Here is a 24705-nt window from a genome sequence, read left to right as displayed (position 1 = left end):
AACTTATTGTAAATATTCCTTCATATTTTCTAACTCCTCCTCACTTACCAACAATAAAAACTTGTGATGCAATTTTGTCTGTTTGCTTATGATCTACCTTGACTACTAATACAAATATTATTATTATTACTAGCATTGAGAGATTACCTTATTGGGCAAATAAAATTTTTGCCGAAAAAAAAAACCATGGGAAATGCTGCAATTGTACCTCAATGTGTGCATTTTACAAATGTGTGCACTTTGCTTCAATTTTGGAAAAATAATATTTCAATGTACATTGTGATATTTATCTTCACTTGATATACCTATCCAACAAAGTTGAAACAGTAATATATAAGAACATCTCTTAAATGTATGTTTCTAAAACGTATGTATCGGGGCATGTTCATAGTAGGATTAAAAACTACAATGGAGGGAAAACCTTCATAGGGGAATAGTTATCTCAATTTTACATGCCCATATGCTGGAATGTCATGTAATCATTTTTAAAAAGTAAAACAAAGCTATGATAAATAACAATGAGAAGGGGCTGGAGAGATGGCTCAGTGGTTAAGAGCATTGCCTGCTCTTCCAAAGGTACTGAGTTCAATTCCCGGCAACCACATGGTGGCTCACAACCATCTGTAATGAGGTCTGGTGCCCTCTTCTGGCCTGCAGACATACAGACAGAATATTGTATACATTTAATAAATAAATATTAAAAAAAAATAACAATGAGAAATCCCATAAAGTACTATTGAGTAAGAAAAGCAGTTTTCAGAACAATATACATGATTCATATTTTCACAAAATGCTTTCATGGGAATATATATATTTTGATTAAAACATGAAAGACTGCGGAAGGGTTACCTACAGAGGAAAGAGAAAAATAGGATTGCAAAAGAAGAGACGTACACAATTTCTGTGATATGAAGATAATAAAGCCTTTCATCTGTATGAAATGAATAAATTTTAAAGCTCCCAACTACCCATAAACACACAAACAAATCAGAACACAGCGTCCACAATATTTTAGTCTATTTTCAAAAATGCTTTGGATTTTTAGCTGATATTAGAGTTTCTTAAGCTCACAAAGGAAATGAAGAATTGCTACAATTGGCCAGGCTCCCCAGAAATGCAGAAGTTCTTACAGATGGTCTTGGGAAACCATCTAAACTGAACACTGTGTCTGTATACTTTTACGATCAACCATAGAAAATAGAAATAAACCGTGAGAAAAAATAAACTACGTCCATTGGCATGAAGGAAACTCAGAGCTCTTCAGTGTTTGCTGGCTCAATTTCTAATTAATTCAGCAGCCTCAGGTGTTGTATATTTGTATGCGGTGCGAAGGTATATTGGTGTGATTGGTGCAATAAAAAGGAAAACAGCCAATAACTGTGCAGGGAAAAAGGGTGGGACTTCCGGGCATACAGAGGAACTGGGGATGGATCTAGGCACATAAATCAGGATGGGTGGTACATGGCAGAACACAGGTTAAAAGAAATGGGTTAATTTAAGTGATAAGAACTAATTTGGAATAAGCCTAGGCTATAGGCTGAGCTTTCATAATTAATAAGAAATCTCCATGTCATTATCTGGGAGCCAGCAGTACAGAGAAAGACTGGCTACACTCAGGTGCCTGACTTAATAGTTATGATGGACATTTTCTGTATACCTCAGCTTAGAGGGCATGAATGCCCACATAAGGCCTGAACTGATGGCTAGGGCAACCTTGACAACCTTGATTCTCTCTTAAGATGAGGACTAAAGACTGAAGGGATGTCTCAGCAGTTAGGAATGCGCCAATATAGGCCAATATCCAGCAGTTCACAGCTACCTATAACTACAGCTTCAGGGGATTCTGACGCCCTCTCCTGGTTTCCGCAGGCACTGCACTATTGAACATGACCACACATAGACAGGATTAAAAGTGAGGACAACAAGAAAACAAGGCCTCCTAAATAAACACTGTAGGACTGATGATCATATAATCCCGGAGACTGTAGCACATGCACAGGGCCTAAGCCAGATAGGGCCCCTGCCCTAAGACAGGAAATGGACACAATTCCCATCCTTCACCCAGAAGGTATCTCCAATTGGTAACCACTTGCAAAGGAAAAACTGTTTCTCTACAATGGGGTCTCACTGGGTATACAAACCAATCTTACGGGCAGGCCCCATGCCCAGGAGTAGATGAGGAACACAAAATGAACGCAGTGGAATTTTCTGGAGGTTCTTAGTGTCATAATGGTTTTCAGGGTATTTTCTTTTCTTACCTTACTGGTCATCTGCGTATATATTATGGTTTCCAGTTCTGCGTTTTTATGGGCTTTCTGGATGTACGAACATGTATGGCTCTGTGTCGGTATCTGTTTCTTTTGATTTTTCTTTGGTTATTGTTTGTTTGTTTTTGTCTGATTCTGTTTCATTTGTTCTTATTGTATATTATTTTACTCTATTACAGTTTTATAAATGGCAGCTTGTTCTCTAATGAGAGAAAAAGAAAGGAAGTGAATTGGGGTGGGAAGAGAGAGGGGAGGATCTGATAGGAGAGGGGGAATGTAATCAAAATGAAAAAATAATGGAAAAGAAAATTGTTTCTAAAAAATAGAAAGCCAGGTGTGATGGCACTCACAAAAGCAGGTGGATCTCTGTGGACTGGAGGCCAGCCTTGTGCACAGAGTGAGTGCCAGGATAGCCAGAACTACATAGCAAGACCTTGCTTCAAAAATAAGGGGGGGGGGGGATAAATAACAGACTTTCTGATAGGACTATGTCCTCATCTTTTCGGTCAAACTAAAATGTAAAAACCCTGTCAAAGTTCCCTCTATAGAATATTTTCAGCACCCAATAGAAATTTATGTACTTGGTTCTTCCACTCGAGGACCATTGCATGTTGTAGCAGGCAGAAGCGGCACCTGTAATTGTGGGATTTGTATGGTCTCAGATTCGCATGTTTGCGACACCTTGGAGCACATCTGCCAGAAATAAAGTGTAAAGAAGGACCCACTTTGGATACGGAATTTCACTGCAGAAGCTTGTCTATAAAGAGACTTCACAGTAAGATGGTTTTGCCATGAGGTAAATGCTGAATAAATCTTGAAAGTATGGATGGTAGGCAGTGGGGTGGGGGGACTCAATGGGGTCCCAACCAACTGAAGAACTGTTGGCAACTAAAGGCTGCTGGGGGGCAGAGAGCCCCCCTTCTTCAGAAATGAGCCCCGAGAGGCTACTCATGCTCCCTGGAGTCTGCCTTGCACACGTGCACACACAGGTGGCGCGCTATGCCTTGCACACGTGCACACACAGGTGGCGCGCTAAATGGACTCCGTCTGCTTTCAAAGAGTTGGTACAGCTGGGAGAGAAGAGTGGGGGCTGGGAGGAGCTAGAGGGAAGGGGATTGGAGGTGGGATTGAGCAAAACATATATATATATATATACACACAATATATATTGTATATAATTTAATATAAATTATCAAACAATAAGAAAAGGAGCTTGGTGCTAGGTGGTTATATACGCATACGGGCATGTGCGGGCTAAGCCTTCCACAGCTCACCTGGGAAGCCTACAGTCTCATAGGCTATTGAAGAAAACCCAGCTCCCCTTTAAGGAGACAAGCATACTACAGTGGAGAAGGAAGGACCAGCCCCAAGTCCATTTTTGCCTGGTGGATCTTATCTCTGCCATTTCTATTATACACACTAAGATGTCTCCTTTACAATTACATTGTACAGAGGCCTTTGTCGCTTTCAGTGTGAAGTCAATGTCACCCTGACTATTGGCTCTGAATAGAGAGGTGCTGGGACAAACATCAGAAATGGAACTATGGACTTAGTTATATACTGCCAACAAGAGAAGGAAAGTTAACACGGTTAGGCGGGCAGGTTGTCACTGATCTTAACACTTTTACTTTCATCTTAAATAAAATATTTAAGTCAAAAAAAATAAAAGAAACAGAATCTAGAAAGACAATTTCTTCCTGTCTTTTATGCACTTGTATTCTTTGACTTCTGTCTGCTAATCAGACTTCAAAAAGAATACACACACACACACACACACCTGATGGAGGCATCAGAAGAAAAACGATGGGAAAGACATAGAAGTCTGTATAAGTCTAAAGCTAATCTGCAGCTACAGAGTCAGCGACGCTCCACAGAGCAAGGCTGTGCCGACCCTCGCATGCTACCTCCAGGACAGATGAAGAGGTGACGGGAAACAAGATGATTGGTCACCTGGCCCACGACCCCCTGCCCACCGCATTTCTGGGCTTTCTTTACACCACTGCCACTTAGAACACGTCACAGGGGAAATGGGAGGAAATTTTGCTTAATAGAATAGAAATTCTTGGAAATTGAAATTGGGTAGTCATTTTTGTTAATTTGTTGAATGAGAGTCACTTCTTGCTCATGCTGTTTGATGAACTCACAATCTGCTGCTGATCTCTCGATACATTTTACTGTGTATTCCTGGGCTCCCGCCATGCTACAGCATCTTAACTTTTCCTCTACAGTCTATAACGTAGTAGGTGGAAGCTGTGTTTCTCAGAATGCTTCTCTGCACATGGGTATGCATGCATACAAAATAATTAATATGTACTTCCAGTTTTTAAAAAAATTGAACATTCCAAAAATAAGCTTAAACGCACATACATTGCTATATCAAATTGCATTTGTGCGAGATTAAAATATTATTTTAGATAAAACTAAAAAAGATAATAACAGTCTTATATTGGAAAAATGTTTCAGATCATCATATTAGCAGGTTAAGATAATATGATCAGATGTATTGATAAGGAATTTGATGAGGTTCAATATTTATTAAGTTAAAATTCTGAACAAAAGGATACATCTTTAACAGACAGCAAAGCAATCTATGGCAAATTAAAGGGTGTCCCATGAAAATCACGTTAACTTAAAAAAAAAATCAATAAATAAAAACTATACCTTTATCATACTAAAAATAACGTATTAGAAAATTACCTCAAAATAAAAACACTTTCAAATCTTAATAAACACTATAAATGAAAGTATAAAATTCCACTGTGTATAAAATAAGTTATATACACAGCACTCATTTTTTGGGGATAGAAAGACATCATATAAATTCATCTGCCCACAAACATACATATACACATATGTCTATATTTCAAGTCTGTTTGAGCAAGATACCAAGTATATAAACGTGTCAGAGTGGGTATATAAATTGATCAAGTTTTATATCAATTGTTAAGGGTTTTCCCTAAGATTTAAATATGAACATGTTGTAACAGCAGTAGTAAATGATGCCTTCTAGAAAGAGGTAACAGGGATAATAAATATGGCTCAGTGATTTAAAACATGTATTGCTCTTACACAGGACCTGGGTTTGATTATTCTATTACCCACATGGTTTACAATCATCTGTAACTCTCAGGAGACCCACTACGCTCTTCTGGCCTCCACATGTACCAGTCATGCCTATATACACATGCAGGCAAAAATATTCACATGTAAAGTAAAATAAATACATCTTTTAAAAAAAGAAGTGCCAGCCAGGTAGTGGTGGCACATGCCTTTAATCCCAGCACTCGGGAGGCAGAGGAAGGTAGATCTCTGTGAGTTCGAGGTTAGACTAGTCTACAGAGCAAATTCTGAAAAAAGAACAAAAAAAAAAAAAAGAAAAAAGAAAAAAGAAAGAAAAAGAAATTACAATACATGAACACAGATTTCTTGTTGGGAAAAAAAACTGTATGATAGAGAAGATGATAGACAGACAGACAGATAGAGATGATAGACAAATAAGATAAATCACTCATAATTCTGACACCTGTGAAAAATCTCAGAAAATACATTTACTTTTCTACATCTTGCAAATACAAAATACACACACACACATGCACACGCCAATGGAAGCATAAAATTTAACATATGCGTTTAGCAATGTGACCATATTTTATACCAATTGATAAATCTATCCCACTGGTCTTATCACCCACATAGCAATTAATTTTCAGTTTCCCAGAAATTATCTAACCAATTGCAAGACATCTAGGTTGTATACAGTTTTTGTCACAAAAATCTTTCAAACAATAATCTATAAAGCTAAAATTGATTTCACATTTCTATTTTTAAGTAAATCAATATGAAATTTGATAAGTATTCTTGAAATCAATATCTGAAAATGTGAATAATCTGAAATCTCTACTATTTTACAAGTCAAAATAAGAGTTGCCATAGAAACAGCAATGGCAGAAAATCAAGTCTGACACAGGATCAAAAAAAGAAGGAAAGAAAAAAAAAATAATGAACCAGTTTATTTCTAGAAATCAGGATTAACTTCATTGGGAGTATGACCCACATTTAAATTTCACTTTTACTATTTCTTCCAAACAAAGTATCTTAAAAACAGAATAAATGCCAAATTCTAATATCAAACCTTACAATACATACACTTTTTTAAATGTAGGAATTGTAGATATTAAATTTCAAATAAAATATTTGCTATTTTATTTAAGAGTAACTGTATAGAGATGATTGAGAATGAATATGCACATCTTTACCTTATAGTATTTCTAGCTACGTTATCTTCTAATCCTGGAAGAAAACATATAATCCTTGTACTTCAGGTCTCTCTGTGTGACAAGGAGCAGGACCCATAGCAAATGAACCCAACCAAGAAACCATCTCGGCCTTACTCCAACCAACAAGGCTCGCAGCACAAGCAGCCAGTGCATTAGCATCCTGCCTAGTTTTCAACAACCTTCACGGAGCGTTGAGAATTGTTTGCAGTTAGGGTTTAGTGTGTTGTTGCTGTTTGCTTTGGATTTTGTCTCTCTCTCTCTTTTTTTTTTAATTTGGTGATTTCTGTTTTGAAGAGGAGTATTGTGGGTAATGTTAGTATTCGGTGATAATCATTAAAGTCTCCATAAAAATAATCTTCAAATGACAGTTACCAGTTGACTATTTGAATCAATTAAGAAACTTTCATTCAAAGTCTTAGAATTGCCAAGTATATAGCTACATATTTGCTAGTACTGCATTGCTATATTTGCAACAAAAGCCAAAATCAAACACAACTGAGTTTACTAACATTTTAGCTCACTTGAAGTACTTTCCTATTGAGAATTAAATATTAAAAGGAAACAAATGGCCGAGCCGTGGTGGCACCCACCTTTAATCCCAGCACTCAGGAGGCAGAGGCAGCTGGATCTCTGTGAGTTCAAGGGCAGCCTGGTCTACAGAGCGAGTTCCAGGACAGCCAGGGCTAGGGCTGTTACACATAGAAACCCTGTCTTGAAAAGCAACAACAACAACAACAACAACAACAAAGAAATGAAAATGAATGCCTTCACACATTTTTACACTAGTCTTTGGTTTAGCTTTTGCTATATTTATAATAATTGCTTTCTTTGTTGCTTTTACAAACTACACTTCTAACTGGATTTAAATTTAAAAATTAAAAAACATGTACTTCCTAAAATTAAAGCATTGCATAGTGTATCCTATACAAAAATTGTCCCAAATGACTTTTCACTTTTCTAAGCAATTCTTGTGTGCATTCACATCACACAGATGTGCCTCCCCTGAACTGTCAAAAGCGTCAGGAAGCCTGATTTCTGCAATAAATTGTAAGGTCTTCAGAGAATACCTAGGACTTTCGCCTCGGGCACTGGTACCTCCAGCAGTGCCATCATAAGGAGCAATGTGAAGCTAGTGAGTCTCCGTTTTTCAACACAAACCCAGAAGACTGTGACTCTGGCAAGATGGACGTTAGAATTTTAATCACCTCACTTTACTTAGATCAGCCTACAAGCCACAGTAGTTTTCAGTTGGGCAATCCATCATTTGGGGCATGTGGCCACTCTTAGATGATCCCAGAGTAAGGCTATTGGGGTAAACAGAAGGAAAAATGGGGACTACGGGGACACGGAATGGAATAGAGCGCTTCGCTGGGAAATCCGGCTGGAACCACGCGCCAGCAGAGAAGCAAGAATATGACCTGTGTATCAATTACTGAAGCCTCTCCAGTCCCAGGTGTATACCTGTAATTTTCTAGGACTCGCACTAGAAAGCCCACTCACAGGAAATGGACAAGTACGAAATCCTTTGTGTAATCCTTCCGCTTCTAGTTTTATGAGATTATAATTTCACCCCAGGCATCTCGCTATCTTCTCACTTATTAAAGAGAAGGGAAAGGGGAACGAGGTTTCGTAGCTACTTTTTGAGACGTAGCTTTAGACACACACACACACAAATGCATATGTGGCTAATTTAGGACAGGTAATTGTGACTTTTCTTGGAGGAGCTAATTCCCACACTTTCTCTTAACCCCTCTATTGAAAGTCTGCATTAAAATTATCTTTAATAAAACTCCTGTTTCCAACCAACTATTCCTGAAATTCTTTTATGCCCCACAAATACAAACTTCAATTTGGTTTTGGTAGAAGTTCCTAAACAATTAAGGGAACTCCTGGGGCTACTAAGAGTGAGTGACAGAATGCTGCCTCTGTCCCCTCACCTTTGACAGATATGATGCTCTATTGAGATCTTTATAAAATGTAAACATTCTAAGGTTTATTTGTAAATAGATTATCCTGTCAGAGAAAAACGTTTCGATCACTAATGCGAAGATGGTGTCATTAATATTTAATAACGACTTTAATTCTTCTCTGAATGAAATACAGTTACAAAAAAATCAATCCACCTATAAACATCTTGAGAAAATAATAGATGTAGGAAGTGGGGAATTTTTCTATTATACATCTCAGATCTCATGCTAGTAAAGCCTTAACCTTCATTTCAACTCAGTTGAAAGACAGTACCATCCACGCCACAGGACTGCCCTTACGTTTCCTTTTCCACCAGCAGCTAACCATAAAACCATAGCATTGTCATTCTTGGTAGCCTATTGCAGACACATCATATATTTTTTGGAAATTTGGTCCAAGTATGCTTTTACATTCGATGCTGAATTTCGGTGACTTGTCAAAGTTTAAAACAAACAAATATAAAAGTGAATTATGTGACTAGTCAGTGCAAGACTATAATTCCACCCCTTAATGGCGAGTTGTTACTTAGCGGGCTCAGCTAAAATCAGAGGGCAGTAAGCTTCCAAAGGCCCGCACTGTGAAATGAGCAATAATGCGCCCTGGAGTTGAAGAGACGGACAGATGTGATCTGTTTCCATGGAGTTCAACATGCCCGATTCCCATCTGGGACAAAACGGAAACGCCTGAGGATCGTTATCCACAGAGGCAGTTCGATAGCCCTGGATTGGCTAGCTGCTGTTTAAGATTCGCTCTGCGTTCTTCGGCTCACCCCCTTTTCATGGCAACATTTCCATCACTCTCACAAGAAGCATTATGTCCCAAGGACAAACCAATTTCACGCAAATGAACAACGTGTTTGCTCTGCGACATTCCCATCAGCGTCAGTGACACACAAGGAAAACCTGCCTTGTCGCTTCCTAGCAGAAAGGGGAAGCAGACTGCCACTTCACGCACAGCGTGACTTCTCGGCTATACCATTTCTTAACTCACTTGCGTTTGCCAAAAGACAGATGCACTTGCCATCTAGGAGGAGTTGGCAGGAAAGCAGCGGCCATGGCACAGCCGTGACTAGCTGGTCCGCCATACTTAGCAGTCCGCCACGTAAGTAAACCAGCTGCGGGGCTGGGTAGAAAAGCAGGGTCTAGGGGTTGCCATTTAAACACTCTACCACGGCTCACATTTTTTATTCTTGTCAATACCTCTCCGTGGTCTTGGCCTCCACAGCTGTAGAGCGAGAGGCTGCCCAGCTCCTCTCCAAGACCCTGCTAATGTTCCCGGAGTCAAAAAATGAGATTCGGCACTAATGCTGTCTCTTGTCTTAGCCTGCACCAAGCCATCAATTTCTCTTAAAGAAAAAGATGTGGGGTTGTGGGGTTTCTTCTTTTTTCCCAGCTTCCCATTGGTTGATAAGGTTTTGAGTTTGGGACTAGACCGAGTGCAGCCCACAGGGACAGGAAAGTCCCCATGATATCATGTTTGCCCACTGTTCGTCCTCCTCCTGGTGGGGCCCCACTCGCAGTTCTCAGTTGCAATTTACCAAATGATAAACAAACATTCCCTTCCAAATGGGGAATCAGCAGACACTCCCTTTCAACACTCAAAAAAAAAAAAATCATCAAGACAAGCCTAAAGCTTCTTACAAAATTTGATCTGTTTTTGAGTCCTAAATTCTTCTGGTAATGATGGAGTATGGCCAGGTACCAAATAAAATTCTTAAACCTTGAATGAGAAGTAGAAGGTACAAAAATGGAATTTTAGGATTCACAGAAAGATTTGTATAAATGTTAGTGAGACTTTTGAGGATATTTCTGTGAGCTTAAAAAAATCTCTAAATAACAACAGGAAAGATATAAAACTCTACATAAAAATATTGCATTAATTCATTTGAATAATTTTTACCTTTACTATAAAGGACAGAAATTATTCAACACAAAAATTAAACTTGAAGTCAAGTTTACCTTGTTGTCACATTAGCTTTTTCTGTCAACTAGATACAAACTAGAGCTGACGATGGGAAAACAAAACACAAACCACCACCAAGACCCCAGCAGAAAAGAAACTCAACAAGGCTTACCATCTAAGACTTCTCTGACCACAATGGGTTTGAGTCTCCTCCTCTACAGGTTGCTTTACAGAGGTAATGGAGTAGTTACCATATATCAAACTATTTTGGAAAGAAACTCCCACCTGCTACTTCTATTCTTCCAGGAAACTGTTCAAATGTTCCGATCAAACGCTGTACCCGCACTTTCTCCAGCCTTCCCTAAGGTGCCAGAACATCACTTTCGTCCGGAATGCTTCTCGAACCACATCTGCAAGATCCGATGGTGCTTAATGAACGTTACAGGTACTTTGTGAGCTCACAAGCCGCAGAAATCAATTGACGTCTTGCATAGAGAAGTCTTGAGATTGATTTTTTTTTTTTCCAGGAGAGAACCAATTTGAGACTTTAGGAGATGCACAGATGCCAAGGATGCTGAAAAACTATTGGAGCTTAAGAAGAAAGGAAATCACAGAGGTGTGGAACTTGCTCTTCTGGACTACTGGATTAGCACTCTGTGCTATTAGATTAGGGGTTTCCTCGGGGAAGCAACCTCTTAGACAAGGATGCTTTCCAGGAATGGCTAAAGGCAACTCTCCAAGCATGGAGAAGGGGCACTGTTGGAGGGTTTCCCCACAGTCTTGCATTTAATGTGGACTACTGCATTTTTAACAATGTGAGCCTCCAGGGAACTCATTCTTTTTTAAGGAAAAAAAAATTGACCTAATGCTTTGGCATTCCATACAATGCATGTTGACTCATTCTTACGGCACCTGAAAATTTTGAATTGTGGCAGGGAGTGTAACTCAATGTTAGAGAACTTGTCAAAATGTACAGAATGCAAGACCAAACTCCAGCACAACATCAAAAGGGAACAAAAGGACTATCAGAATGGATCTGTTTGCTCAATAAAGAAATTTAAACATCATCAAATGTTGTGTGCCATTCTAGGCATTGAGCACCATAGCAAGACATAAAGCCAGCGTCCAGCCTTTCTCAAGGGTACAGCTGCTTGGAGGAAGGTGTGGAAGAGAAAAAGACAGAAAAAAAGCACAGTTTCCCAAAATACTTTGTCTGGATACTGTCACTAAACAATCTTACTCCCAAACTGCAGCTATCTTCTCTCTTACCAAGGGTTCGGGAACCTTCTACTCTTTGCGCTTGTTTCAAGTTCATTAAAAAGTTCTGCATTAATCAAGAGATAAGTAATACAGAGCCTAAAGCTTCTTACAAAATTTGATCTGTTTTTGAGTCCTAAATTCTTCTGGTAATGATGGAGTATGGCCAGGTACCAAATAAAATTCTTAAACCTTGAATGAGAAGTAGAAGGTACAAAAATGGAATTTTAGGGTTCACAGAAAGATTTGTATAAATGTCAGTGAGACTTTTGAGGATATTTCTGTGAGCTTAAAAAAATCTCTAAATAACAATAGGAAAGATATAAAACTCTACATAAAAATATTGCATTAATTCATTTGAATAATTTTTACCTTTACTATTAAGGACAGAAATTATTCAACACAAAAATTAAACTTGAAGTCAAGTTTACCTTGTTGTCACATTAGCTTTTTCTGTCAACTAGATACAAACTAGAGTTGTATGTGAAGAAAGAACCTCAATTGAGAAAGTGCCCCCATCAAATTGGCCTATAGGCAATCATCAAACATTTTCTTGTTTGACAGTTGATGTAGAAGGGTCTAACCCATTGTTGGCTCTACTTGTAGGCAGGTGATCTTGGGTTGTATACAAAAAGCAGCTTCAGTGAGCCATGAGAAGCAAGCCAGTTAGCAGCATCCCTTGATGGTCTCTGCTTCAGTTCCTGCTTCCAGGATTCTGTCTTGAGTTCCTGCCCTGACTTACTTTTTGGTAGAATATAACCGTAAGCAGAAATAAATCTTTTCCTCCCCACGTTGTTTTTTATCATGACCTTTTTCACAGCAATAGAAGGCCAAGTGGGAAATTCTGTCGAGGCTTTGTTGATATGCTCAGTATAGGAACACTTTTAGGAAATAATTATAGGGGACTGCAGGTAAAAAGCACTTGCCACCAAGTCTAATGACCCAAGTTCATTCCTTTGGACTCAAATAATGGAAAGAAAGATCTTGCAAGTTGTTCTCTGACTTCTACACACCTATATACATGTGGGCACGTATGAGGAGGTCAGAGGACACTTTTCAAGCATGGGTTCTCCTTCCACCATGTGGGTCCAAGTGATCTGACTGAGTTCATCAAGCTTGGGGGTTCTCCCCCCTTGTCTTCTCCCCTCTCCTCTTCTCCCTCTTTCTAGGTCCTAAAGATGTGTCTCAGTGTCAAAGTACGCGCCTCGCATGTGCAAGAATCCGGGATTGATCCTCAAAATTACAAAATCAAGTCTAGTCTACGTGAGTGTACAACACTGACCGTGATTACCGTATCAGATACCACTAATTCGATTTCTCAAAGACCTAGTTCAGAAAGCCTAAGATGAAATGATTCTCAGTTGCTGTCTGCTTACCTCTGATCAAATTCTGCCTCCCCCATTCCATTAGAGATATGGGGGGAGGGGGCGCATACCTTGAGGACTAATTAAACAACATGATACTTTCAGATGCATTTGTATGATAAATGAACTTGGAAGCAGAATTGCGGCGGTGAAGTAAGCTGAAGCCCCCAAGAACGAACCATCCAAAAAATGATGTAGAGGCAGGAAAACATGAAATACGGCTTCAGATACTCACGGGTAAATGATCAGGTGTGGACAGACTGACACTATCAAGACTCTCAGCACTGTCACAGCTAAAAATGTCATCATCTGACTCCTGCAGAGAAGAGCAGAGGGAGGCGCTGTCAGCTTCTTCAAAGGTCCCCTTGAAAACTCCACTCATAGCTGCATGACCTGCAGAAGGAACGGGAGCCGAGCATTGAAATCTGTGCCCGTTGACTGCATAGAGGACTGTGTCTTCTTGGGGTCGGGTACTCTGAACCACGAACAGCACTCGCTGTAACACTGGGAAGCGTGGTGCGCAATGACACCCTGATTCGCTCTTACTTTTCATTCTCATTCTGGCAATGGTGTCTGCGAGAAAGAGCTCAAATTAAAAAAAAAATGTGGGATAGGAAAAACGCCGCATGAGGAAATATGGCTTCGTGTTTTCAGATGCCAAAACACAAGTCAAACACATTCCTTTGATTTGTTCTGCTAAAGCATGTACTGTCATTGGCAGAGCCGGAGTTCAGAACAAAATGGATCACTCACTTGCATGCTGTCATACCAGGAGCATGCTGATGAGGGTATGTCTATCTTGTTGGGGATTTCTTTTTTTCTCAGATACAAAGGCATCTACTTTCCTGGGGCTCTTTGTCCATCAAAAATCAAATTGGTTGCTAGGAATGGCAATACCTGCGGAATTTAGATGACTTATCTTGTTTCCAGTCAATTCAGCCGAGCCACAGGGAATATTCAAGGGCTGTGCTAAGGATAGCTGAATAGATTTTACACATGACAGACTACAGTCCCCAAATCTTTTTTGCTGGATGAATCATTAATTTAAACTTCTTCACTCTTTGTGGCAACACAGGCAGGGAGAGTCAGTCAGACGCAGGGAGAGTCACAATTTTAAAAAATTGTTAATGTCAAGTCCGATGAATCATTAAACCACTGAGAGTAACAATTTCTCTGCATCTATAGAGAAAACGTAACCAGGGGTTGCAAACACAAACACCTACAGGGGCAGACCTTCAGGAGGGAACAGGATCAGCTGTGCTAAAAATCATGCAGTCTTCTTCCTTGTCTCTTTTATGCGCTGTTTGTAACAATGCTATCAAGAAATAGGCCTTTTCTAAGGGAAAATGATAGATCACTGCAACAATAAACAGCCTCCCTAACAAGTAGACAGTAGGTGGTGGGCTCTCAGATGTGCTAGATGGGAAGCTGCTTTCCCAGGGCTGCGTGAGAGATGCCTACTTGGGGCTAGGTCTTTTGGCTACATGCTTCCATAGTTTAACCCACTGTAACCTGGCGAGTGCCTTGTTTACATATCCAGAAGCATCATTTTGCACTACTGGACTTTACATTCCACGTCCGTTTATCACTTATTGATTCTGGGTACAAAGCTAAAGAAGCCACTTTCAAATTACGCTGTAACTTGAAGCCCACGTTGTACTGATTCAACAGCACAGACCAGAATGATCAGCATCAGTGACTTGGACGGTTGACTGCCTGGGGTATCAAACAACACAGGCCTACAAATGCCCTTAGACAGCCAGGCATTGCTGAGCAAACCAATAGCACAAGAAACCCTGGCAGCATGAGCCACAATATGGCAATTTAAGACATGGCTTCTAGTAGTATGGAGTAAGTCCAGCTTCAGGGGCTTATTTTGAAAGGTCTACTTTGGGGTCTGGCCTCTCTCTTTCTGCCATTATTGACCAGGAGGTGCCCCCTTAATTCTGGTGACTACAGTTCCATGGGACATTTTTGCTCCAGGTCCCTTGGGTAACAGGCTTCCTCTGTATCTGTGTTCCCTGGTTCCCCAGGCTCCCCACTGGCACAGTTCTCATCTTCAAAGCTTTTTCTCACCTCACCATCTCCAGCTACCATCAGCAGTGGTCACCATAGTCTCATGATGGGTTTTTATTTGCTTGTTTTTTTTTCAATTGAGTGTCTTCATTGATCATTTTTGTCTCTCTGTTTGGCGGGCATTTGTAATTTACTCAGTAAGCGGTTACTGTATCTTCTCATGTTTACACTGTTATGTTTGGAAGATTTAGCTTACTTTTATTTGTGTGTATGAGTGCAGATCTGTGCTGGGTATGTACACGTGAGTCCAGGTACCTGCAGAGGCCAGGAGAGGATGCTGGATGCCCTGAGCCTAGAATTATAGGCAATTGTGAGCTCCCAAACATGGGAGCTAGGAACTGAATTTGGGTTCTCTATAAGAACAGCAAACATTCTTACCTAAAATATGTCTCCAGACCCACTGATATTATTTTAGATGATAGAGAATGGCAATGAAGCAATGTATTAGGAAAAAAAAACCCTCTTTACTATTGTATGATGGGGTTCATCGACTGGGAGCTAATGATGTGAACAAAGGCAAGTTAGCAACATACAAATGAACTTAAATATGTTATATGGAGATAAGTTCTAATGAGAAAAACAAACACTTGAGGGATATAGTGACTGCAATTTGGCGATATAGAGGACATTCGATTTTTATTTGGTGACAAAAGGAAGAAGTATGAACAAAGAGGTGAGTTGGTACCTGGGACTTTGAGGAAGAGCGGTCCAGGACAAAGAAATAGTTATGTGTCAAGGGGCTGAGAAGAGCTTGTTGGTGGTGAAATTAGACAGGTGTCTGGTAATAGAAAGCAGAACTTAAAAGGTTTTTAACATTCCTTGAGAAGAAGAAGGCATGTGTGCATACGTTTATGTGTGTGTGTGTGTGTGTGTGTGTGTGTGTGTGTGTGTGTGTGTGTACACTTACCAATCACTTGATAATAGTGGTGAAATCTTGCTACTACTGTTCAATAGAAAAATTTAGATACTTCGTGCTACTTTGTAGGCATCTTTGGCAAATAAAATTAGTGATAAAAAGTAATCCTTTCTCTATCAAGTTAAAGAAATAAATAGAGGGGGTGGTTATAAATGAATAGTAATCATTGCAAGTATTTATTTGTTGATTTAGAATTAAAGGTAAAAATACCTGCCTTATTCGCTTCCTCCTAAAGTTGCTCAGTCAATATTTTTCTTTTTAAGACAAATGTAAAAGTGCTACCCGCTCTGCAAGAAGGTCAAGGCTTGGGCTCCATGTTGGCTTTGTTTGAGATCTAGTGGTCTCTCCTTAAAAACTCTCTTGCAGACAGCTTAACCCACAGTGAGAAGAATCCGCCTCCCTTCGAGTCACTCATGTGGAGGTGTTTTAAGTCTTGCAAACATTCTTATCTAAAATATGTCTCCAGACCCAGCGATATTATTTTAGATGATAGAGAAAGGCAATGAAGCAATGGATTAGGAAAAAAAAAAAAAAACCCTCTTTACTATTGTATGATAGGGTTCATCGACTGGGAGCTAATGATGTAGGCAAAGGCAAGTTAACAACATACAAATGAACTTAAATATGTTATATGGAGGTAAGCTCTAATGAGGGGACAGACTTTAACTGATTTCACTTATGATGTGGAATCAATATAAAGCATTTGTTAGATTTTTCTCACGTTTATATTTTGATGTCTGGATGTGCTAAACACATGTCCACTATGATGAGAACCGGAGACAGAAACTGGTTGGGTAGGATAGAGATCCCAAGGCAATAGAGTTCCGAGGGTGTCCCTGACAGAAAACAGGATTGTCAGGAGAGCTCTGGCCCCGTTTCCTTGTTGTCTCTTCTCCTGAGGTGGTACCCTGCCAAGAAGCTACACAGCATAGCGCCTGCTGACACCCATTCCTGGATCTGCCCCTGACACCCAGGAGTTCCTCCTTCTCGCTCTCTCAAGTTCTCACCTATGAATCTACAACGAACCTTCTTCCAAAAACTCCCCCTCTGTGATCCTTGAATTTCGTTCTTCAAAGTTATGAGACAAAAAAAACAAACAAACAAACAAACAAAAAAAAAACCAAAACACTGGTCACTGACCCAGTAGATTTTGTGTGTAATGGTGAGTATCTAATGCCCAAATTCTTCAGCTAAAGTCCACCTGAAGTTAGAGAAAAGGCCTCAGTAAACACTTTGGGTAATTCCATGTCCTACAACCCAATTCCTAAATTAAAGTTCACCTAACACAAAAAAGGGCCTCCATAAAACTTGGTTGACACCCCAGTTCACCCCCCCCCCATGTCTCACTTTAGTTTCTACCATCAATCCTGTAGTGTGTCTCAGATTAGAAGCATGACATTATGCCATCGAGGGAACACCGCCCCCCAGCTACCCAGCATCTCTGCCTTTTTCTATTAAGCTCCACCTATGAATCTTACAATAAAAATTCTTCCTAAAACCCACCCTCTGTGGCCTATGAACTACACTGTTTGAATCCCCAAGACAAGTTCCTGAAGCCACTTTCTCGGAGGATGATTTTGCATGAGCTAAAGCCCCCATCAGTTGAAAGAGAAGGCGTCCATGGAACTCAGGTGTACCCCTCTTTCTGGTGTTAATTAGAGAAAGCCTGAAATGTATAGTTGGACATTTGAGTGAGAAAAGGGAGGGAGGGAGAGAGAAGAGGAGAAGGGACAGGAAAAAAAAAAAAAAGAAAGAGAAAACTGTCCATCCTGATTTGTCTTCACCTATCTCATCCTGTTTTCTACAGTTCGGCTCCGTTCCTGAAATCACCATGTAATACTTTCATGGCAACACAAAAACCATTCGAGAGGAATGAGGCTGTGAGAGAGATTAGGATACTATCCCCATTCAGATGTCTGCAGTGATAGGTGGATGGATGGCGTCTTAGGAAGTTACTATGAAGGCTTTTTAATGAGGATTTTTTTTTTATTTTTTCATCTACAGTAAGTGAAAATCCTAAGCATATTTGAAATCACCCTATGATGTAGAATTGTTGAGACTTCATAATCAGAAGGGACTGTTATCAAACTTAGAACTATAGACAAATTAACTGATATTTCCTAGCAGCAAGTATTCCATTTGCTGTCTATCTGCCATAAATCAAATATGTCTGAGTTCTACCTCAGGGTTCCATGACAAGGTCCCACCTTTCCTACGTGCAAAATGTGTGGAGACTGTTAGGTTTTTGAAACCTGCCCACTGGCAATACTGTATTAGTCCTAATATAAAAAAAATAATTACAGTTTGTTTTGCAATCAGGGGATCATGAATGCTTTTGCTCCTACATTGATGCAACATTATAAATGTTATAGCCCTAACTTAATTCAGGGTGATAGCATCAAGAGGGGAGTACTAGGGGAATATTATGTCGTTGAGGTTCATAAGTATTTTCCTTCTAAGAGCCCCTCAGTCCTGCCCAAATTCCTTCCCATTCTGCTGTGAAGTTACAGAGGTTTAGGAAGTCAGTCTCCCCAGAGACGGACTAGAACGACATCTTGATCCCAGCTTTCCATGCTCTGGAAGAGTGAGAAGTCGTTTTCCTGTTGTTAATAACCTACTCAGTCCATGGTATTTTTGCCATAGCAACCTGAATGGAGTAAAATATAGAATAATCATATTTTGGATTAAAATGTTTAAAACAACAGTATAGTAATTATGTATGTGCCCAGAAACTCAAAAGAGAAAGCAGATTACGGGAGTGAAGCGCAGAAAATTTAAGTCACTAACTTATAAGCTAGATTTTATGAGGACATAAATGAGAAATAACTGAATTAGGAATTGACTCAGAAAAGATCACTTGAATAAAAAGGCAAAATCTAATTTGTTGTTTTGAGGGAAGAAAGACCTGTGAAGAGTGCTGGGTCTGATGAAAGTTTTACAAATGAAAAGTTAATTTTCTGAAGTTAGTGGAAAGCTTAGAAGTGCGTCTCCACAGGCCTTGGGTTTTGGCTTATCCAACAAGTGTTATAGAGGAGATACTCTATATCGAGGTTTACATTATGGGCAGTATTCCCGAATAACCATGTACACTGACCAGCAGGCCCGTACCTATCACCATCCCGTGTTGTTTTCACATCCTGTTCTCACTCCCACTACAGCAATGCTGACCAGGTAGCCCGGGTACAATCACGGGCTTGGATTGCTACAGAGACATAAAGGTTAAAAATGAAAGCAGACTGAATAATTCTGGGGACACAGGTTAAGGCAGGCAAAACATGGGTGAAGAGATTTTGAAGACCGAGAAATCTCTAAATGAAAAAAAGAACAATTGGGGAGCCTAAAAGTTCTTGGCATTGACTTTTGTCAAGGATTTAATCATAAGGGAACAAAAGGCAGAAGAAATCAGGCTAGTTGTGGGGGATGAGGCGAGCGTCCAGAACCAAAGCTCCGATAGCAGCTGGGAAGAAGCGTTTTTACCCACATGTCTGGGGACATCCAGATCCCCCCATTAAAAGCACATCTGTGGGATCTGAATGCTAAGATCTCGGGGGTAACAGATAAAAAATAAAATCTCAAGGGAAAAAGAATCCCTAGAGGGGAAGTTGTACCACAGTGGGATGTGGTGTACATCACAGCTGGCTGGATCTCAGGTCAACTGGAAAACAATCCTGGGGAGAATCTTTTTTTCTTTTTTAATACGTAGTCCCAAGACTCATCAGAAATTGCCCATTTGATGGAAAGCCCATTGCTACAGACATGATTTGACGATTCCTTACAATTTCGTGGGTGGCTGACTTAATTTCCTGGAGTTTTCTCACTTATAAAGCAGGGCTAATGAGGAGCTCGTTGACAGTGTCAGACTACACATTCCAGGTGTTCTAGCGACTGATAACTTCCACACCTTCCTGCCATCCGTGAGAATGATCTATTCCGGGAAGCATCACAGAGCTAAAGCAGAACAAAGTCCCACCCTAAGGTCTGGACAGCTCAGAGTCCGCTCCCCACCTCTCCTGCGCTCTCCCTCCTATGCTGTGATGCTTTCTCACCTCCTTCGAAGGGACATTTTTTTTAACATTCATCCATTCATTCATTTCTTTATTTAGAGCATCTCTGTGTGTGCATGCATGCGTGCGGGTGTGTGTGTGATGTGCATACTTGCCGTAGCAAGTATATAAAGATCAGAGGAGGGCAGCTTGCAGGAGTTGCTTCTCTCCTTTTACTTTGTGAGTCTGGAATCAAGCCCAGGTTCTATCATGTTTGGTGGCACCAGCCTTTATCTGCTGAGCAATGTAACTGGCCTCCCTCCACCATGACATGAGGCATCAAGAGATCCCTTATTAAATGTAACCCTTTGATCTTGTCTGACCCACTAACAGAACTGTAAGAAACTGAGCTCTTTATCAATTTCATGCAAACAAACATTTGCTGAGAGTAAAATTTAACACTCTCACAAGGCAGGATGACGAAGTAGGGGCGAGGGACCATGATGCACTGCTTGCTTTTGGGGATCATAGCATAGATGACCACTGCAAAGATGGGTAAAAGATGGAAGTCTTGCATTGGGGGCACCCTCCTTCTCAGTGGAGAGCACGAGCAATGTCTGGATCTTTCCCTACTGAGCAGCCACACCCTACTTGAAAGCCTACCTCATACTTTTTAAAAAAGAGATCCCAATGCTTATTTTGACATGGGACAAATCTGAGGGAAGTGGTCAGGGCACGCTTGTTCAAGTGATCGGATTTTACCAAAAGCCTACCTCACAGTCCAGGAAGGGCTGTGACTTTACTAACAGAGCATACACACAGTTTCATACGCTGTACATTCCCCAATTATGCAGCAAAAACATCCCATTCTGTCGCTGTCTAATTGGCTTTTGGTTTTGTATTTAGGGCTATAGAGTATTGCACAGACTAACTGTACTATAAATATTTAATTAAACTTCTAAAAGAGGATGCTGGGCTCCTTTCAAAGACATGTACTCAGAGGAAACACATGTAAATCACAGTACCATTTTATCATATTTTTATATTGTCGCAAACAACTGTGGGACGACTTCCTAAAGGTGGAGTAATGGCATTTCCAAACGCTTTTCCAGCTTGACTGTCAATTTGGTTGTGTTTGTGTTTTGTTGGTTTTTTTTGTTTTGTTTTCTGTTTCTTCCCCGCAACAAGGTTTGTGTGTGTGTGTGTGTGTGTGTGTGTGTGTGTGTGTGTGTGTATAGCTTTGGAGCCTGTCTTGGTACCCGCTCTGTAGACCAGGCTGGCCTCACACTCAGAGATTCCCCCTCCTTCTGCCTCCCACATGCTGGGATTAAGGGCGTGGGCCATGGCTGCCCAGTCAATTTAGGTCTTGGATGGTGCTCTTGGATACGTTTTCACCATGCCTTTGACAATAATGCAAGACATTTTCGATTTTATTTTATTGTAAATTTGTCAGCTACTCAAATTAACATTTATTGTTAACATACACATATTGCCAATTTTGCACGAGACACCATTCCAGTAGCTGAGGTAAATGGCAGACAGGATTCCAGAACATTTGTTGACATTCTCTGGTCCTCATATACATGCTTGCTTTAGTCCGCTGTTGTGAAAATAGTGAGAACCCACTCTGGTGAACACACTCATGAGCATACAGAATGTGGCAAGAAGGGTTTACGTATGAACCAGTGATCTGATTGGGGCAGGAGGGGGAGGGGGAGGACGCAGCTATGACCTAATCACCCAAGTCCTTCAAAGGGGGACGAGAGCAGCGGTTCTCAGCCCTCTTAATGCTGTGACCAGTTTTAATACAGTTCTTCTCATTGTGGTGATCCCGAACATAAACTTACGTTAGTTGCTATTTCATAACTGTAATTTTGCTACCGTATGAATGGCAACGCAAATATCTGTGTTTTCCAATGGTCTTAGGCGAACCCCGTGAATGGGTCTTCCGAGTGCGGGGATCACGACCCCCATGTTGAGAACCACTGCCTAGAAGTTACATAATAAGAATGAGAGGGATTCAGTGTGAGAATGAGCCTTTGTGTGGAATTAGAAATGAACGACATGGAAAGCACACAGCCTCTAGGAACACGGTTCTTGGGATGTCAATCTAAGGAGCTGAATTCTACCATCAACAAGACAAGCTTGGAGTGAGACGTGCATTACGGTAAGCTGACAAGAACTCAGTTGAACTGACATTTGGGGTCCAGCCTGTGGGACCCTGAGCAATGAGTATGGCCATGCTGTCCAGGACTTCTGACTCTGGGTGTTCTAAGCTAACATATGTGAGTGGCTTACCCTGTTATCCTTGTGATAATTTCTCACATAACAGAAAACTAACAGGATACACCATCTCATCAGCTATCGCTATTGTTGATATCATTGGTGGGGAGGGAGAAGGTCGAAGCACAAAGAGATTAGGTAATAAAGGCAAGGCTGTAGAGGTAGATTGCAGAACCAGAACCCAAACCCAGATGTCTGCACATCTGGAACCATGCACCGTGCCTTTTCACTCCCTCAGCATCACCTCATTGCTTAAAACAGGCCTCCTTCTCTCCCTCTCAGTCACCCGCCCCTTCCTTTCCTTTCCCCTTTCCTCTTTTCCTTCCCTTTCTTTTCAGGGTCCTAATACACATTCTCTTTCTCTCTCTCTCTGTCTCCCCTCCCCAACTTTCCCTCCCCTGTTCCTCTGCCCTGCTTTTCTTCCTTCACTATTCTTCCTTCCATCCTTTCTACCCGTTGTGTTGGTAATTCCAGTAGAAGACGTCTACCCTCCTGCATTATCTGCTCACCTCCACCTTGACCTGTATTAGGATTCAGTAAAATGGCACACTGAGTCTCGGTGTGAAAAGACCTATGCTTGCTTTCTTTTGTCACTGTCCAGCATGGAGATTTAGGATTATGATACCAGACCACAGCATAATTGGCAGAAAATCAGTGAAAGACCAAAAGGACTTCTGAACAATGGTTTTGTTTACTTGTTTTTTTCCCCTGTGTGTTTATGTGTTGTTGGTTTTTTTTCAGTGCTAGGAGTCAAATCCAGGACCTCATTCTAGCTAAGCAAGCACTCTTTTACTGAGCTACACGCACACTACTGGACATCTTTACCATAACAAAGTGGGGTTCATTGACCTCCCCACAATAAATGTGAAAGAGATGCGCTAAATATATACTATGTTTTACGCATCAATATCCATACATCCATATTAAAATGACTTAATTACATTAATTTGCAGCTAATTTATTTGTTGAATATAGGATGCTCTGAATGAACGTATATAGAATGTGGAAGTCACTTCTCAGTATTGTGAGGGATTGTTCCAAGAACCCTCTCTGTCCTAAAATGCACAAGTGTTCATATCTGTGAAAACACACAGGATTCTACGTAGCACACTAGTGCCCTCCCACGGTTTATGACGGACAGCCTCTGCATCCTGTGTAAAGCCATGAAGGCATGATGCTCGTGGTTGTTACGCTCTCTTCCTTCCTCCTTTGAATATGTCCATCCTATATTTGGTTGACTCTGTGGCTGGGATGCCAGCTAATATGGAGGGCTGGTTGTCACCTTATAATGAAACAAAGCCGAGAAGCGTGCAATGGGGAGCGCATGCAGATGAAATCCCTCATTAGCACAGGAAAACTCAAGTGGCATCTTAGACAATAAAAATCTGCAGCGTGAAAATTTGCCTGGCTTCATGACATTTCTGTGACATGGATGCTGTCGCTCTGGAGAGTATCCCTGAAGAAGTACAGGAAAGGAAAATCTGTCAGTGAATCTAGGTGCGCCTGTCACTGAGGGACTACAAGAGGCTAGGCGGCTGGCTGGCTAAGACCATTACTCACTTCATAATTTCGTCAGCAACACAATTTGGAACACAAACAACCTATCAGGGATTGTGTAAGGCCCTGATGTGGAGACGGGAAAACCCTGCCATTGGTAGCTATAACTTAGATGGTTTGGAGAAAGCTAGAGAGAACAGATACAATGATCACACACAAGGAAGTGGCTTCTCTCTCCATAGACTCATTTGTCTATTGTGTAATAATCTCAAAAGAAAAAGTTATAACAGAGTCTCCAAGCTCAGCTTCTCATTTCACAGCCAGAGCTGCTTGACTTGTGTGGGACCCCTAGAGGGTTTGGGCATCACAGTGGGTAGTCTAAAAATTGAGGTTTGTCATCTGAAAGAAAGAAAGAAAGACAGAAAGAAAGAAAGAAAGAAAGAAAGAAAGAAAGAAAGAAAGAAAGAAAGAAAGAAAAGAAATTTTGATTAAATAAAACAAGAATGTCTATGACTTAGGGGCAGGGAAACAAAAGACAAATAAACCTTTCTGAGAATCACTTTGCCCCTACTAAGCTGACACCATCACAACCAGAACTGCCTGGGAACTAATAACTTTTCATGGCTAGCCCAGGGAGAGAAAGAAAGGAGGGAGGGAGGGAGGGATGGGGAAAGGGAGGAAGGGAAGAAGGAAGGGAGAGAGGGAGGGAAGGAGGGAGAGAGGGAGGGAGGGAGGGAGGGAGGGAGGGAGGGAGGGAGGGAAAGAGAGATTTGTACAGATATTCATCCCTCCTGCTGCTTAGGAAATTGTTTCATTTATTAGATATTTGTGGTGGATCCATGAAACGACAGCAAGCAGCTGTTTAGACACTTGCTAGAAAACACACTAACTATGCTTCTGACCCAGTTGTCAAAC

At 40.7% G+C, this 24705-nt stretch overlaps 1 protein-coding gene and 1 long non-coding RNA gene across 5 annotated transcripts in view; one reads left to right on the top strand and one right to left on the bottom strand.

Annotated features, from left to right (window-relative positions):
• Csrnp3 (cysteine and serine rich nuclear protein 3) overlaps window positions 1-24705 on the bottom strand; it is a 199332-nt gene that overhangs the window by 169224 nt on the left and 5403 nt on the right. The window contains exons 2-3 of one of the 4 annotated variants that reach the window (XM_087900021.1): window positions 13271-13428; window positions 10700-10824 (exon numbers count right to left, since the gene is read on the bottom strand). The gene's annotated coding sequence lies outside the window, so the exon portion shown is untranslated. The remainder of the gene's footprint in view (window positions 1-10699; window positions 10825-13270; window positions 13429-24705) is intronic. The other 3 variants (XM_087900022.1, XM_087900020.1, XM_087900023.1) reach the window with 3 other exon arrangements.
• On the top strand, window positions 9253-11612 carry LOC148118721 (uncharacterized). Its single transcript, XR_015735858.1, has 3 exons — window positions 9253-9613; window positions 10504-10859; window positions 10942-11612. It is a non-coding gene; the product is annotated as an uncharacterized LOC148118721 (long non-coding RNA).

This window comes from Myodes glareolus, chromosome 21 (genome assembly GCF_982192425.1).
Source record: "Myodes glareolus chromosome 21, mMyoGla1.1, whole genome shotgun sequence".
Classification (NCBI taxonomy): domain Eukaryota; kingdom Metazoa; phylum Chordata; class Mammalia; order Rodentia; family Cricetidae; genus Myodes; species Myodes glareolus.
This window is presented reverse-complemented; position numbering and strand designations above follow the sequence as displayed.